Raw genomic sequence first — 14,934 nt, forward strand, 5'->3', positions numbered from 1 at the left:
TCTTCCCGTTCCCTGCCTGGATCACCTATGTCCTTAAAATGTGTTCCAGCATGGAAAATATTTTTCTAAGTTGTTTTTCCTCTTTGATTTATTACTTCTTTCCTCTCAGTGTTTTTATTGCAAGGATGCACCGGTAGAATTATAGAAACTAGTTCACTCTTTCAACCGTATACCATAAAAATAAGAATTGGGGTGAGATGAGGGGTAGGGGAAAGAGTTTTGAGTAGAAGTTCAAGAACTTTTGAAGAATCTGTCTTTGTCTTTGTAAAAAAATTTTTGTAGCTGAGGATTGCTTAACTTTAAGAGGATGTGTTGCAATGGGTTCTGGGAATGGTAGGTTTAGAGAAAAGGAAGCACAGCTTTACTCAGCTGCTGGGAAAGCACAGATTAATGCAGGCTGCTTCACCGGAATCTGCATGGAATAAACTTGTAGGCACTCTTAATGATTAACTAAGTTTCACCCGCTGCTACTGTTTCATTCTTGAGAGCGTTACACATTCATTTCTTGAAACAGACTAAAAATAAAATAACACAGATTTGCTCTTGCAAAATTTGATGTAATATCCGATATTAAAATATCTTAAGTTGGTAATACTGATTGAGTTTAAATTCAGTAATCCCTGTGATTTGAGGAGCGTTGGAAGTTGAAAGCTTTTTCATCATTTTCCAAATATGCTGTGTGTAGTTGTTCTGGTGTGGGTGGTAACCTAACTTTCCTTTCTTTCGGCTTGGGGTTTAGTTTGTCAAAGAAAAGGGTAACGCTGTGTTTCTGGCAGGCCATAGTACTTAAGACAGCTTTCGAACCAACCAGCTATTGTAGCAAAGTTAAGGTTTTGTCTGTGTTCTCTAAGATTCTGAAGAGATTGGTATATAAAAAAAAAAAAAATCCCTTCTCTAATTACATCTTCAGTACAATGCAGCAAGTACCTTTGCCGAGGAAAACAGTTGAATGTCAACTTCTTCTGTCTAATGCTTCAAAAAATTATCGAACTGGCATTTTTATTTACTTCATAGTTTTCAACCCTTCAGACCAGGCTCTTGTGCAGTGTGAGGTTAGACAGAGATAAAACTGGACCATTGTCATCAGAGATGTAAAAAACATCCAACCGGGATTTTCTGTGATAGGCATTTTATTTACAGGTGAGCCTGGCTTTATAGAACTTTTACATAAAGCAATGATCTTGCAATTAAAAATGTTCACAATTTTTATAATGTTGATTTCTTTTCCACTTCTTAATTCCCTTATCCTACTGATCCCAGCAGGACTATTCACTTCAGAAAATAATTTGCAGAATTTAATAAGTGAGCACTTCTTATTGTGGTCTAACTTCTAAAAGGATTTTAACAGCTATTCTGCACGCGGACACGCTACCTGTGGCAAAGGTTTGCCCAAAGGGATGTATGAAAACCGTTTCTGTACAAAAGCTGTTAAGTGATTTTTGTACGCAAACCTGGTACCAGTTTTTATATACAGTGAGCACATAAACCAGGAGAAAGGCCTGGTACAAAATTAAGCTACAAAACTTTTCTTGTCATTAATATCTTGAGGTTTTGAGTATTTACAAGGTTTCCACTTTAGAATTCTACTCAAAATTAGTTCAGCATTTTCCCATTCTTTTTCAGAATTTATAATATTTGGTTTTAAAAAAAAAATATTTTTTTTTTTTAAGGAATAGGTTCCCACACCTGTGAAATGAAAAAGAACTAAATATTTGAAAAATAGAGCTAAATGCTTCTATTTTTTTTTTTTTCTCCTCACCAATGGTCTGCCTGCGAGGTGCTTCCTGTTGCTTCTAGGCATATTGCCAAATTTTGAAAAAAAAAAAAGTTGCAGAGAAAATAGGAATTAAAAGGGTGCAGCACCTGGCAGGTCTGAGCCCAGGTTTTTCGGGATCCAAATTCTTTATATTTTTTTCTTGATGTTATGCTCAATGTGAGCAGAATGTAGTCACAGTATTTTGGCTGGGAAGTCCATAACGTGGGAAACCCTGGTTAGCCTGAATTACCCCCAAAGCCATTATTCCCATGGCAACCGCCGTGCACAGCGGTACACGGGGCGCACGGCCGCAACACGCTGCCTCCTGCCTGTCCCAGCCAGCGGAATAATGTTTGGAAGCTGTAACTCACTGGGAGATTTGCTGCAGACTCTGGTTGGTGACCGTGTCGAAAAAATCCAAGCTCCGACTGCAGGAATGTAAAATGAAATCTCCTGACTGAATTTTCTCCTTTTGGTTCCGTTGGGACAGGGCACGCGAGAGAGCGCAGGGCTGGAAATGAAGACGTTTACTTTCCACATCTTTCTAACCACCAGTTTAGCACACGGCGCTTCCATTTCTGTCTCCAGCTGAATGGTAAAATTCAAACTTGTGTGTCTAACTGCACGTTTGTGCATGAAGTAGCTAATATATATGCAGATGAATTAAAATTAATTAGAGCTAAAACCAACAAAGCGTACATTTCTAGCTAACGGCTACTTGCACCTCTGTTAGATACCACCGAAATAAGTTATTCACTGGGGACTGCTCATACAATTTTCTGTAAAATATATTCCACTTTTTACAAAAAAAACCAGCACTTTGATGCTAAAGAACTTCATATCTCTGTACCGTATGTGTGATTATTTACCTCAAAATGTCAAATTCCACATCTGGACTGTGAATTTTAAGGGATATTAAATGTTATGGCGTATTTTAGGTGACTGTATTTATAAGGCTGTGCAGTGTTTTTCTTCCTTTCATTTCCTGGAACTTCACAGTTCCCAGCACTCCAGCCCTGACTCACTTTGAACCTTTATTCGCAGGACCGAATGACTGAGTAAGAATTTAAACCCCTTAGTTTCACGTTAGACTAAGGTAATAAATAATTACTGTGGTAATAAAACAGTAACATGAGTAAGAACCTTAACGTGAGCAAGAGGCACCCACAAACCGTGGGCTTTGAGTGCAAGAGTAACTCTGGGGGTGGGACCTTCATTTTCCATCCTGGATTCAGGACACGAATAAAATGCCAGGGAACGAAGGCGTCCAAGCCGCTTCAGTGCTTAGCCGAGGGTTGGGGACACTTGCATTTGGGTTGAACTGATTATTTTTTTTTTTAAGGGTGACAATTTTAATAATCAGTGACTCAAAGAGGGTTGTGCTGTGTATTCTGCCAGAAGAAGCCTCCCCAGCAAAGTCTGATGTCTGTTCCTCAGGTCTGAGATGTGGGAGGCTCAATTTGTTTTGTAATGTCTGAGAAGTTCCCACAGGCTATTTCAGAGGAATTAGAGAAAGAATTATGGAGAAATTAGATCACAGTTTCTTTTATTTAACAAGTACCTGAAGTGCCCCGTGGGCTCATCCCATTTTCTCCTTTAAAAGGTTATTTTCATCCCTTATCTCCCTCCCACAAACTCATCCTCCCCCAAATCGTTGAATAATTATAACGCATGAGCCTGAGGGAGGACAAACACTAATTTTCTTGGTGGTTTGAAGAGGACACTGACATTTCTTGAATCATCCCCAGTTATTCAGCTAGCCTGTTCCAGTGGTTTTTAATGTGTTCAAATAGGATACGACCGCCTCAGCTAGGGAAAAATGGGCACGGCCGGAATCGCCACGGCACCTGTAAGCAGGTCAGGGAATATCCTGTTTTTGAAATGTTATCATGTCGAATGTTGCAGCAGCAGTGGTACCTTCCTGTTTTTTTTCCATGCAAAGAAGAGTAATGGGGAGCTGCCGGCTGAAGAACGCTGCCAGCTTCTTTTGGTCACGTATTTTGGTGGCGTTACTAAAGGCAGACAAAAAAAGCCTCTAATCATGCAACCAAACTGAACCCTAGGAGGTGAAAAACCCTTCCTTTGTGCACTCAAACCTTGCTAAGAACTAACTGGTGTCCACGCACGCAGGCTTTTCTGCAGCATTTTGGCTGCACGCTGGGACGGGTAAGAGGTGCTCTCTCTTTGAGCACTAAAAATTGGGAGGCAAGAACCTTCCCCATTGCTGCTACTGGACATGCTGACCTTCCTGCAGAATATCTGATAAAGCAACCCCATCCAGCAAAATATCGCTGGATTTGGTACCTAAAACTTTCAATTGCCACTGTAGGTTTTGGCTGGCATAAAATTTGATTATTCTGTTGACAGCAAAAATCTGGTACTGAAGAACTTATTTTTGTTGTATCACTTATACTGAATATTCCCCTTACTAGCTGAATATCCATGGATGTGTGGCAGGTAAATGCTGAATATGTATGCAAGGAATGTTACTGTGTGTACATTGCTTACAGATATCCTGGAATCAGATTTTTGCCATGTTATTTTGGTGAAAGGAAACTGTACAGTTTATTACGGGGGAGAAAGTGTTAGACATGAAAATCATCTGCCTCCCAAATCCTGATATGCTTGTGTACGTGTATACACACATCTCTCTCTCTATGTGTGTGTATATAGCATGGGTATAGATATGCACACATACACACACCCTTAAATAAAGTTATTTGATATAATCTGGAAAACAAGACATTCCTGCCAGAGCTATTTCTCAATACTGCTTCTCAAACTTATGTCTATCCCTCAGAAGCTGTGTATTATCTCTGTAAATAATTATATCCCTATGACAGACCCCAGTTTTGCTAGAAATTGTGTTGTATTTCTGGGCCAACACTAAACATTAGGTACAAATGCAGGGCCAGCTGCTGCCTCTTCAAGATCAGGCAGAGCTAAAGTGATTTTAAGCCATTCTTTTAATCTTGCAGATTTAAGCGCAAGAGTTGGCTTAATTCCTAGTATACGTTAGGGCAGTCATTGTTTACTATAATTTTCAGCATTTTCCTTCAATCTAATATTTTGGTCAATTCAAGACCTGTGATGCTAACATTAACCCTCTGTTCTCTCCCCTGTTGCTTCTGCTTTTGCAGGCAGCAGCTGTAGACACCAAAGAAATTATTTAACAGGCACAGTGCAGTTTGGAAACATCTACCTGACCAAAGTGAACGAAAGCATCCTTCCCTCTCGTTCTGCAGGCGCTCTCATGGTGCCCCTTCATGACTGCGGCAAAAAATAGGTAAGTCCCTGCCATTTCAGTCTTTGGCTCCGCTGGTAAAATCTACAGAGAACGAGTTGGCGCCAAATTCCTCGATGACTTTTGTGGCAAGGGCAACAGTTCACTAGGCCAAAACTGCCAAATCAATCTCACTTTGGCTAGACTTAATATTTCACATTTGTATATGAAGAGGTGTTAATGATTCCTGGAAGTTTTAGGCGTCAGCACTTAAAATTGTTTAAGGGACAAAGGGAAGTTGTATGTTTATTTGGAGTTGCGAGAGGATCTGGCCTGTCTTTGGAGTACTGATTGATCGGTCGTAACACACAAAAGGAAAAAGTGACCGATATTCCTCCAGCTCTTTGCGCAAAAGCTTAAGTGTATTGAGGCAGCTTAACTCACAGGCCTAAGCCAGAACCTGTTCACGAGTCAATATTTATGTTGACTCTTTTAAATGTGAATTACAATGCAAACAGGTAATATGGTCAAAGGGACTTTAATGTGAGCTGTGTTCAGGAGAACAAGGAATTTTGCTTTGAAATAAATCGTTTGCCCTGCTTGTTACAGCACAGATGAACAATGTCAGCTCTGCTGTTTTTTTCTGTTATGAGTTATTCCCCTTTATATCTTACACGTGGCTTTTTTTTTTTCTTGTTCTCAGTTCATTTATGGATTAACTGAAGACAACAACAAGGCCTTTTCAGCTTTTGTCCGCCTTCCTAGAAATAATAATGTCTTAACCAAGAGCAGGGAGAGGCCTGCCTTTCATCTTTTTCTCTTGTTTTTTTTCTTTTGCAAGCTATACGCCATGTAATCTTACTTTCAGCAGCTAGATTGTAAACGGCTTTTTATTTAATAACTGCCACCATTAATTAATTGTAATTTGATAGAAGCTATGTAAATACCTCCATACAAAGGAACAAGGCATTCAGGCAAACAGAAAAAGGCAAAAAGAAAACTCGAGTGACTATTATCTAGCACAACATAGGGACACATCTTTTGTTGGGGGCTAAGATGAGTCAAAAGACTGCACATGAAGACTGTCCTGGTTTCATCTGGGATGGAGTTAATTTTCCTCTTGCTAGCTGATGTGTTTTGGATTTTGTATGCGAAGAATGTTGATAATACACTGATGATATGAATTGTTGCTCAAGAGACCAAGGCCACGGTTTGGCTTCCCAGGTTTCGCTAACGTGCGGGTGCAGGAACCTGGAGCGATACAGCCGGAACAGTTGACCCAAACTGGCCAAAGAGAGTATTCCATGCCATAAATGTCACGCTCGGTACTTAAGTGGGAGTGGGCTGGTGAGCTGGCTCTCTTTTTTCTTGCTGTTTGGAATCATTCCAGGATCGTTTACAGGTTTGTTTGGTTGGTTTTTTTTTGTTTCATGATTGCTTCTTGGGACAGGCTGTATTGGTCATTGGGTCACTGGGTGCTGAGATATTGTGCACTATTCAGGGTTTTAAAAATTATTATTATTATCTCTATTGTTTTTCCTATTATTATTATTATTGTTGTTTATATATATATATATATATATGTTACCTTTTCCTTTGCTATCCTAGTAAACTGTCTTTATCTCAACCCACAAGTTTTGTTTTCTTCCCAATCCTCTCCCCCATCCCCTGGGGAGGAGGAGGGTGATTGAGCAGCTGTGTGGTACTCGGTTGCTGAGCGGGGTTAAACCACGACAAAGACCTTGATGGCAGCTGAGGACAGGCTGGATCAAACCCCAGGTGAAGATAAACACACTCCTGTAAGATGCCTGAGCTCAGAGGATCAGTCTAGAAGCACAACCTGCTTCATATAAAGTCAGAATCCACTTAGAGCAGGCACTATGTGTGTGTTCGTGCTCATGAATGTCCATGTGAGGGGAGCATGGCCAGAGTCCATTTTCACTGTTATCCCTGCTATCACCGCTGCCGTCTCCGCAGGATGCCACTCTGCCGTGAGCTTCCATACACACCACTATGGTGTGGGTCCCGCTGTACGCACAAAGCCAAGCCTCATCTGAGACTCAACACTTGTGTCTGGGACAGGCAGAAAGCCATTACGCCAATATCAAACAGGAGCTTAATGGCAGCATTACTTTCGGTTTCCTGTGTAAGTACTGCTGAGTAGTAGCTATCTGAAGCTGCATATGTCTTGCTCTGTTCTTAACAACAGATTTTATTTTTTTTTTCATAGAAGGGGATGTAGAAAGTGGCCACTTCAGTTACATAATTGAGAAATTGCTATCAAAGTCAGGAGATTTGGGTATTTTCTCTAGAAGACACAAGCATTGTACATGATGATCAATAACGTTGATGAAGGAGACTTTACTGAAGTACACTGCCTTTATGTTTCAGAGAATTACTGGTAGTTAGACTCTCTGACTATGCGTACTCATTGCACTGGATCCCCTAAAATTCTAATTGCAAGGGCTGCAGAAGGCATTCCTCAGTTTTTAAATCCTTTGTGTGCTCCCTGACCATAAGTTTTACAGAGGAGATACCTGTGTAGGGGAAAGGTAAACCTGACCAGGCCTGTGACAGTCACACTGCCGATAGCAAGCCAAGAAGCGACGCAAGGCCCTGTTGTGTTATTAGTCATTGTTAAAAAAGATGCTTCAACAAGGACTTAAGCGACTGTAACGCACACATCTCCACACCTGGGTATCCTAGAAGCACTCGAATGATGATTTCAGACAGGAACCCTGAAATGGCCTTTTGTTAAGGGAAATGTGAATCCAGCAGTAGGGATAACCTGTGCTCTGGGTTTAGGGATTTGCAGGGAATTTTCCTGAAAGCCATGGCATTTTTTCAAAAGCTGAGGATGAGACCACTGGCAGCTCTCTTGGCTGATATGTTGACAGACGTGTGCTACCTTTCATGTATTTGTTAGTTAAATATTAGTGTACGCTATATTGGCATTATTTTTCTTAATATTTGTTTCAAGTTGACTTGAGCACTGTTCCCGAAGGCCTTGTTTTCTTCCTCTGGCAAAAGCAGAGCTGCTTTTTCTAAAGTATTGTCTGTTTTCCCTGGAGGGTCTCTTCCGACTCTGATTGCTTTTGAATGTCACTCTGCTGCTCAAGGCTACTGGTAGGTGGTCTGAGCTGCATGTTTACTATGATATGGCTTATACCTACACTTATTTTCCGTGTCAGATCCTGACCTAGTAACCTTTTCCTTCGCAAAATGCCAAAGGTGAAATTTCGTTTTAAATGACTTGGTTGCCCAGGCAGAATTGCTATTAGTCAGAAGAGGAAAATAGTATTGGGAAATGAACTTTCTTTGATAGCAGCGTGATACACCATATCTGTTGCCAGACAATTTCATGTGAGCCTTAGGATCACCTTGAAACTGGGGATGTTTTTTGGCAAAACACATCGCTGCCATTGTGAGTTTCCACATTTTTTTAGAATTTTTATCTGTTGCAGTTTCCTTTATGACTTCATTTTGAGGCCGTGTTGTTTCTTAGTCACCATCTCAGCCAGTTCATCTTAGCAAATGAATATATTTAGTAAATACTCTGAAGAGCGTGGGGAGTTCTAAAATGGTGAAAATAAATATTTAATTCGTGTACATAAACTAGTGTTTCACTGAAAGTGTTATTCACATTTTCATTTGCTATAAGCTGAAGCTGGTTGCACAGACAAATCATTTTGTCTTGTTTACACATATACAATTTGGGACTAATACTTTACCAACATTATTATCTTCACACACAGATTAATATTTCAATTCAGCATGCATCTGAAGAATGAGGATAGCAATTGCTGCATACAATTCCATGCAGGCAGCATGTTCGTAATGGAAGGTATGTTATCACTTGAAAAGTCGTCAGTTAAGGATTAAAAATAGGCTTAAGTGCTATTTGAGATCTCTTTATTTCTTAAATGCTTTTATCTACTTTACTACAGTATGAAAGACTAATAAGAGAGGATCCTGAGTACATAGAAATCATGGTACAGTTTGCTTAGTGCCCACTCCAAAGCCACTTGAAACAGTAGGAGCCTTTGCATAGCAGACAAAGTGAAAATAATCTATTTTTTTCCTTCAAAAGCTTATATACAGAAATGTTACTTCACATGCAAATCTTTTTTACTCTAGTCAGACTATTTATAATGCTCATTGCATGCATTATTAAAATAATACATTTTTTTTCTCTCTCAGCAGGTCTCAAAACGTTCCAAAAGCTGAAGCTTCAATTTTGAAATGATCCACATAGAAACCAACTCACGTTCCCCTTGTGAAAAAACCAGGTGAAAGGCTAAATGCCTATAGAGCTCACTTTGGGATCGGGGCATGCATATACAAGGTGTTTTGGAATAAAAATAACATCTTTTTTTTTCCCTGGTAATTGATTTTTTACATATCCTGAGAGATTGATGTGGCTCTGAAGCTCTAGGCTCCAATCTTGCAAATACAGTAATTTAATTCCAGACCAGTTAGAATTAACAAGACAGACAGACCTCAGGCTGCTAAATCCAAGCAATGAAGCCGATAACAGCACTGCTTATTTCTGTGGACCTTCACGTTCGTTTTACTTGCTTTCCTACAAACAAACCGTGCCGTTTCTCGCACGTATCCAGCATCCCAGCCCAGATTCATCTCACGCCGGTTTAGACATCTAACTGCGGCTCCCACGGCAGGTATTCGGCTGCCCAAGGCTCCTTCTGTAGTCAATGAGAAGAGACAAGCATCTTGAGCAGGTGATTCATGGACCACGCCAAAGATCTGAATCACTCCTATGGAGTGGCTCTCTCGCTCCGCAGATTACAGAGGCAACGGAGGGTAAATGGGTTCATAATGTAGGTGGTCAGCCAGGTGGAATGTATCCAAACCCGTTCTAGTTAGTACGGAGCTGCGTTACCACAGCTGGTTCTCAATTCTTGACTCCAGACAGTTTCCTCTCCCAATATTATTCACAATTATGTCACATCAATCCATCCTTCCCTACAAGTATTCTTTTTTATTAAAAAAATGCGTAGCTAAATAATGCGCAACCCTGTTGCCCTGAACATATAACTGAAAGGTAGAAAAAGGTAGAAATTTCTCATTATAGTTCCAAAAAGCTATTTGAAGACGTGCTGAAATCAGTACATTCGCTTAGTGAAGACTACATTTGCATTAGATATTAGGGGAATACATCACTCCAGAGTGAAATAAATGATACTCTGCTTTAGAAATTCTTTCTAGCTCAAGGGGATTTCTGCCACTGTAAATCCATACAAAAAAGACAACAGCTGCAATAATTCCGAACCGCAAATTGCACAACTGAAGCTGAAACTAAGCTGAAAACCTATTCAAGTTCAGTGAGTTTGTACTTGAGTGGGCATATGTGGTTTTGGTTGCAGGAATGGTAGCTAAATTTAGAAAATATTCATGGTCTTGACATAGGTGCGATTCTCATTCCCTTAAGAATTTTCCGCATGTCTCCACTTTCTTGTGCTTTTTGTGGAGACTTTTTTTCCTATCAGATGCAGCAAATCCAACTCAAAACCCTCTGAGACTTCAGAGCAGCCAATTCTGATTCGATTTACACCTGCCTAAATCCCACATAGATCCATGTAGGCCCATATGAGAGAAATAAAATGTGGATGTAAAGAAGAACTGTGTCAAGGCATGGTTCCTACAAGTCATGGCTTCTGTTGCCGAAGGGCTGACACATTTACTGGTGCACTTATCTTTATCCATGGGCAGAACCATTAATTACCTCCGTCTTCTTCTCTATAGGCCATCTTCCAGCCTCTTCCCTTCTCATTCCTTCTCCCTCAGGCAAAGACTCTCTTCTGTCTCGCAACCTCTGGAGACATTTGTTACGGTAACAGAATAGTTCAGGTCACGTCTATCTACTGACAAAAGAATAATCAGCGCTGCTGGCAAAAATACCGTTCTTTCATCTACTCGTTTTGGTATGAAATGCCCGAAATGTTTTCAAAATGCATTTTGTCAATAAGTCACCAAGTCATCTATAAAGGACAAGGAGTAAATAAGGTACTGTCGGCTCGACGCAGAAGGAAAAAGAACCCATGTAGGCGATCTTGGTCTATTTTCAGCAGAGGTTTTGTGCTAGCGTAGGGTGGCTTTGAGGCTCACAAAGGAAATTTCAGTACAAATGAAGCATAAAGCACTCTGTGGGCAGAGAGAACAGCGGATGCAACCCCGCGCCGCTGTGACACGAATTGGGGAGCGCGTTGCTCCTCCGCTTTCTGATGAGCAGCTCTTCCTCGCGGCGAGCGGGCGGCAGCAGGTGTTTGTCCTCAGAGCCGCGCTGCCAGCCGGACCCCGACACCTCGCCGTGTAAAACGCGCTGGCAGGAAGAGGTTGCTGTTTTGCTGAGCTTGGATAAACATTAGGATCTAATTTATCATGTGACAGGAGAGGAAAGCTTTTTTTTTTTTTCCTTCTCCCTTTAGCAGCTTTTGTTTGAATTTCATCATGTGGTTTGGAGGTGCAAAGAGATATTTAACCTGGGTCTCTGAACTGATTATTTTACTGTCAGCTGATTTAGAGTATGGCTCTTTCCAAACACGTCTACAAGTCTTACGGCTCACTAAATGACACGGACATGGAGCCAGACTTCTTGCTGAACTTGTAAAAGAGATATCATACTCATATAGTTAAAAAGATCTGAGCTGCTAGTGCTCTTGATGCCGCACGGTATTTCTTGGGTTACGTGCCCAGGAGGAAGAAAAAAGGAAATATTTTGCCTTGTACTACAACATAAACAGGAATGCTGAGAAATGTTTTAGTATTTTGCAGTAAATACCTGGGAGTTCTCCTGACTTTATTATTTTACGTGTATTGTGTACAACATGGAGCACCATGTGAAGACCTGGTTATTCAGTCATATTTGTGGTATTTGAAGCCCTGACCCTACGCTGATCTGCTCTGGGCTACGATGGACTGCACATGGGGATAGCCATATGGCTTCTAAATCAGGCCTTTCAGATATTTTTGAGGCACTTCAGAAATTCTGCTGTACCCACAGTCGGGGCTTGGAGCTTGGCATTCACAAAGCGAGGTGCCTAAAAGGTATTTGCAGCATGTCATGTGGGAGGCATATTCCTTAGCTAGGATATTCTGGATTCAAGATCCCTCCTGGACTGAGCCATCCTTTTGGGCATGAATAAATACTGAGCTCTTTATACAAGAGGAAAAAGGGCCTCCCTTTCATATAGCAGGCGTTTATATGCCATGGGAACTCTGTTCCCACCTGAGGCTGAAACCCATTTCTCAAGAAAGGGCCTAATTGCTGACATTTCCATCTCTCCACTGAAAGTTGTGTATCAAGGGATACGTGATTTGGAGGTGACACAGAGAAAGGTGTCAACTCCTCAAGGCTGAGGAGAGTCTACAGCTAAAACCTCCTGTTTCTTAGATGGGAAGTCCAACCAGAGGTGAGAGGAGCTGGGAAAGCTGAATGTGAGAGCGTCTGTGCCTCGTTAAGAAACTGAAGTGAAGATGAATATATGGAGTTCATTCATATTTATTCTCCATTTCAGAATTGTGTGGAAGGGTCTTCACTTTTGTAATGAAGCGTGATTATAGTTGATAGTTGATACAACTGTTTATTGTGAGTTTTAACGATGTAAGGACAAACCAAAACTTTGTTTCAAATGACAAAACAACCACAAAGTCACCCTGAACTGAAAGAAAAGGGAATGAGATATTTTAGGATCTAGGTGAATACCAAGGATCACTTATGAATTTATTCTACATAACCTGTGTCTGAGATCCAGGTTATCTGACTGGATATATTGCAGTGTCCAAGTTGATAGAGATTATAAATTCTGAGCCTATTGCGGCACGTAACCTTTTGCCATTACATTCACAAAGTCTCCATTTGACTCATATATTAAATGAAAATCAAATCAGGCCAGATTATTTCTAGTAACATTATTAGTTTTCTTTTTTTTTTTATATGTGATGAGTTGAAGAGAAATAGTGTTTGTTCACGCAGCTGTAAATTCCACTTTATTTTTCAGCCTTGTTTTGGTTTTGCTTGAACACGTTATGTTGAAGATGCTCCCTTGACAGCTCCTTAGACTTCATCCACAGAAGTGGTACAGCAGAAGTAATCAAGATGAAAGGTGAGGATTTTGCCTTTCTTGGCACACCCAGATTTTCTTGTTCACCCAAATTCTGACCTGGAATGACTTTCTCGACTTGCAACGCTGGTTAAGTAGAACCAGGTCAAAGAGTTTCAGCACATTTGAACTCTGACTCCCAAAGGATGAGGACAAAATAACGAGCGCTGTCCTATCAGTAAAGGTATCTCGTGACTCCGTCGCCCTCACGACCGCAGCTGACGCACCCGAGAAACATATTCACAGGGAACAAAAATTCAGACCTCAGCTTAGGAAGGGGCAATAAGCTGAGGTCTGCACAGCCTATAAGGTCTGCAGTGAAGACAGCACTTGGTGGTGACCCTGCCGCAGGGAAAACCTCAGCATTGGGAACCAATTGCCTACACTGGCTCTCATTTTCCAATCTCCGCTGCTGTGCTGGAACTGTTTATTGTGTGACAACAAGATCATTCCCTTAAATTCTTGAAAATATTTTGAAACGTGTAGTTTTTGTAATTTTTCAGTGGAAAAATTTTGCTTTTCTCATAATAAAGAAGCCTAAGAAATTATTGTAATCAGTTGATGGTAGCTTATTTTAGCACACTTTAATTGATATGCCGGCACATTTTATTTGAAGTTGCATCATGCAGTTAGTTCAGGCACCATAGTTCAGCTGCAGGGGTCCATAGCTAGTAACATTCGGAGAATGACAGAAAAATGAGCATTTCTTCATACACCTTTACCAGTTGGTTTGTAAAATATGTTTTTCCCCCTTCTCAGAATTAACATGTAATACCCTTGTTTGCTTCAAAAATATATTTTTTTTTGTGCAAGAATGAAATCTAGAAACTGTATAAACTGGACCAGGAGTAGATGAGTGGACATAATGTTCGAAACGGCTGTTCTGCCACTACAAGGTGGAAAGACTATTTGGCCTGCAGGTAGAAAAGCTGGTGCGTAGACTATTATTCATAAATTATGTCACAATGAAATCTGTAATTTTCAATACTGAAGCTTTCTACTAAAAATTAAGCAGGCTGGCACTTTGATATTAGACTTGCAGTATAAGTGACAACAAAAAGAAGACAGCAGGGGAAAAAAACTTTAATCCTCTAAAAATTTACTATATATATATTTTACTTAATCAGCAAGAGGAATTTCTTTTAAATGCTTTTCAGTTTTAAAAGTCTCACTTTACTAGACTGGTATCAGTTTGACTTATTTATATTTTTGTATTACCCTCCTGAATACTGCATTATAAAGGAAGGAAAGAATTATCTGAAATCCTAGTCAGCTAATACATTTCTATCCTATGTATTTGTGACCATGCTTAGAAAACTGGGATTGTTTTTCACTTGCATGTGAAGGGTTTAGGTAGTTTTACTAGTGGTTTGCTTAACTTTTCAAGAAGCAGGTGAAGCTGGCAGGATATTTTTGTTTTCTTTAAAGGATCAGACATAATCACCACCTGTGCTGTGTAAGGAATACAGTGGTCGATGAATTGCACGCGAGTTACGGGATACAATTTTGTTGATGCAGGTAAAGTCAAAGAGGGAGTTTGGGGCAATGAAATAGAAGCATTTGTCTGCAGAAATTGTGCTTAGAAAGAAAGAGCTGATTACGTTCAAGGTAATCTTCAGGACCTAGTTTTAAGCACTAAGTAACTGGTTTTGTTTGACCCCAGAAACATGTTGCTGTGCTTCATGGTTCAGAGTCTGCTGATAGTTCCACCCTCCGTGGGGTTAAACCCTCAGCAGCAGGTTGAAGGAGAGGGCCAAGTGAATGATGCCTTCTTTCCTCCCTTCCCACGACAATTTAGTTTATGTTAAAATCAAAGTTATAAATTCCTAAATATA

The sequence above is a fragment of the Chlamydotis macqueenii genome, chromosome 5 (genome assembly GCF_036417535.1).
Source record: "Chlamydotis macqueenii isolate bChlMac1 chromosome 5, bChlMac1.mat, whole genome shotgun sequence".
Lineage (NCBI taxonomy): Eukaryota > Metazoa > Chordata > Aves > Otidiformes > Otididae > Chlamydotis > Chlamydotis macqueenii.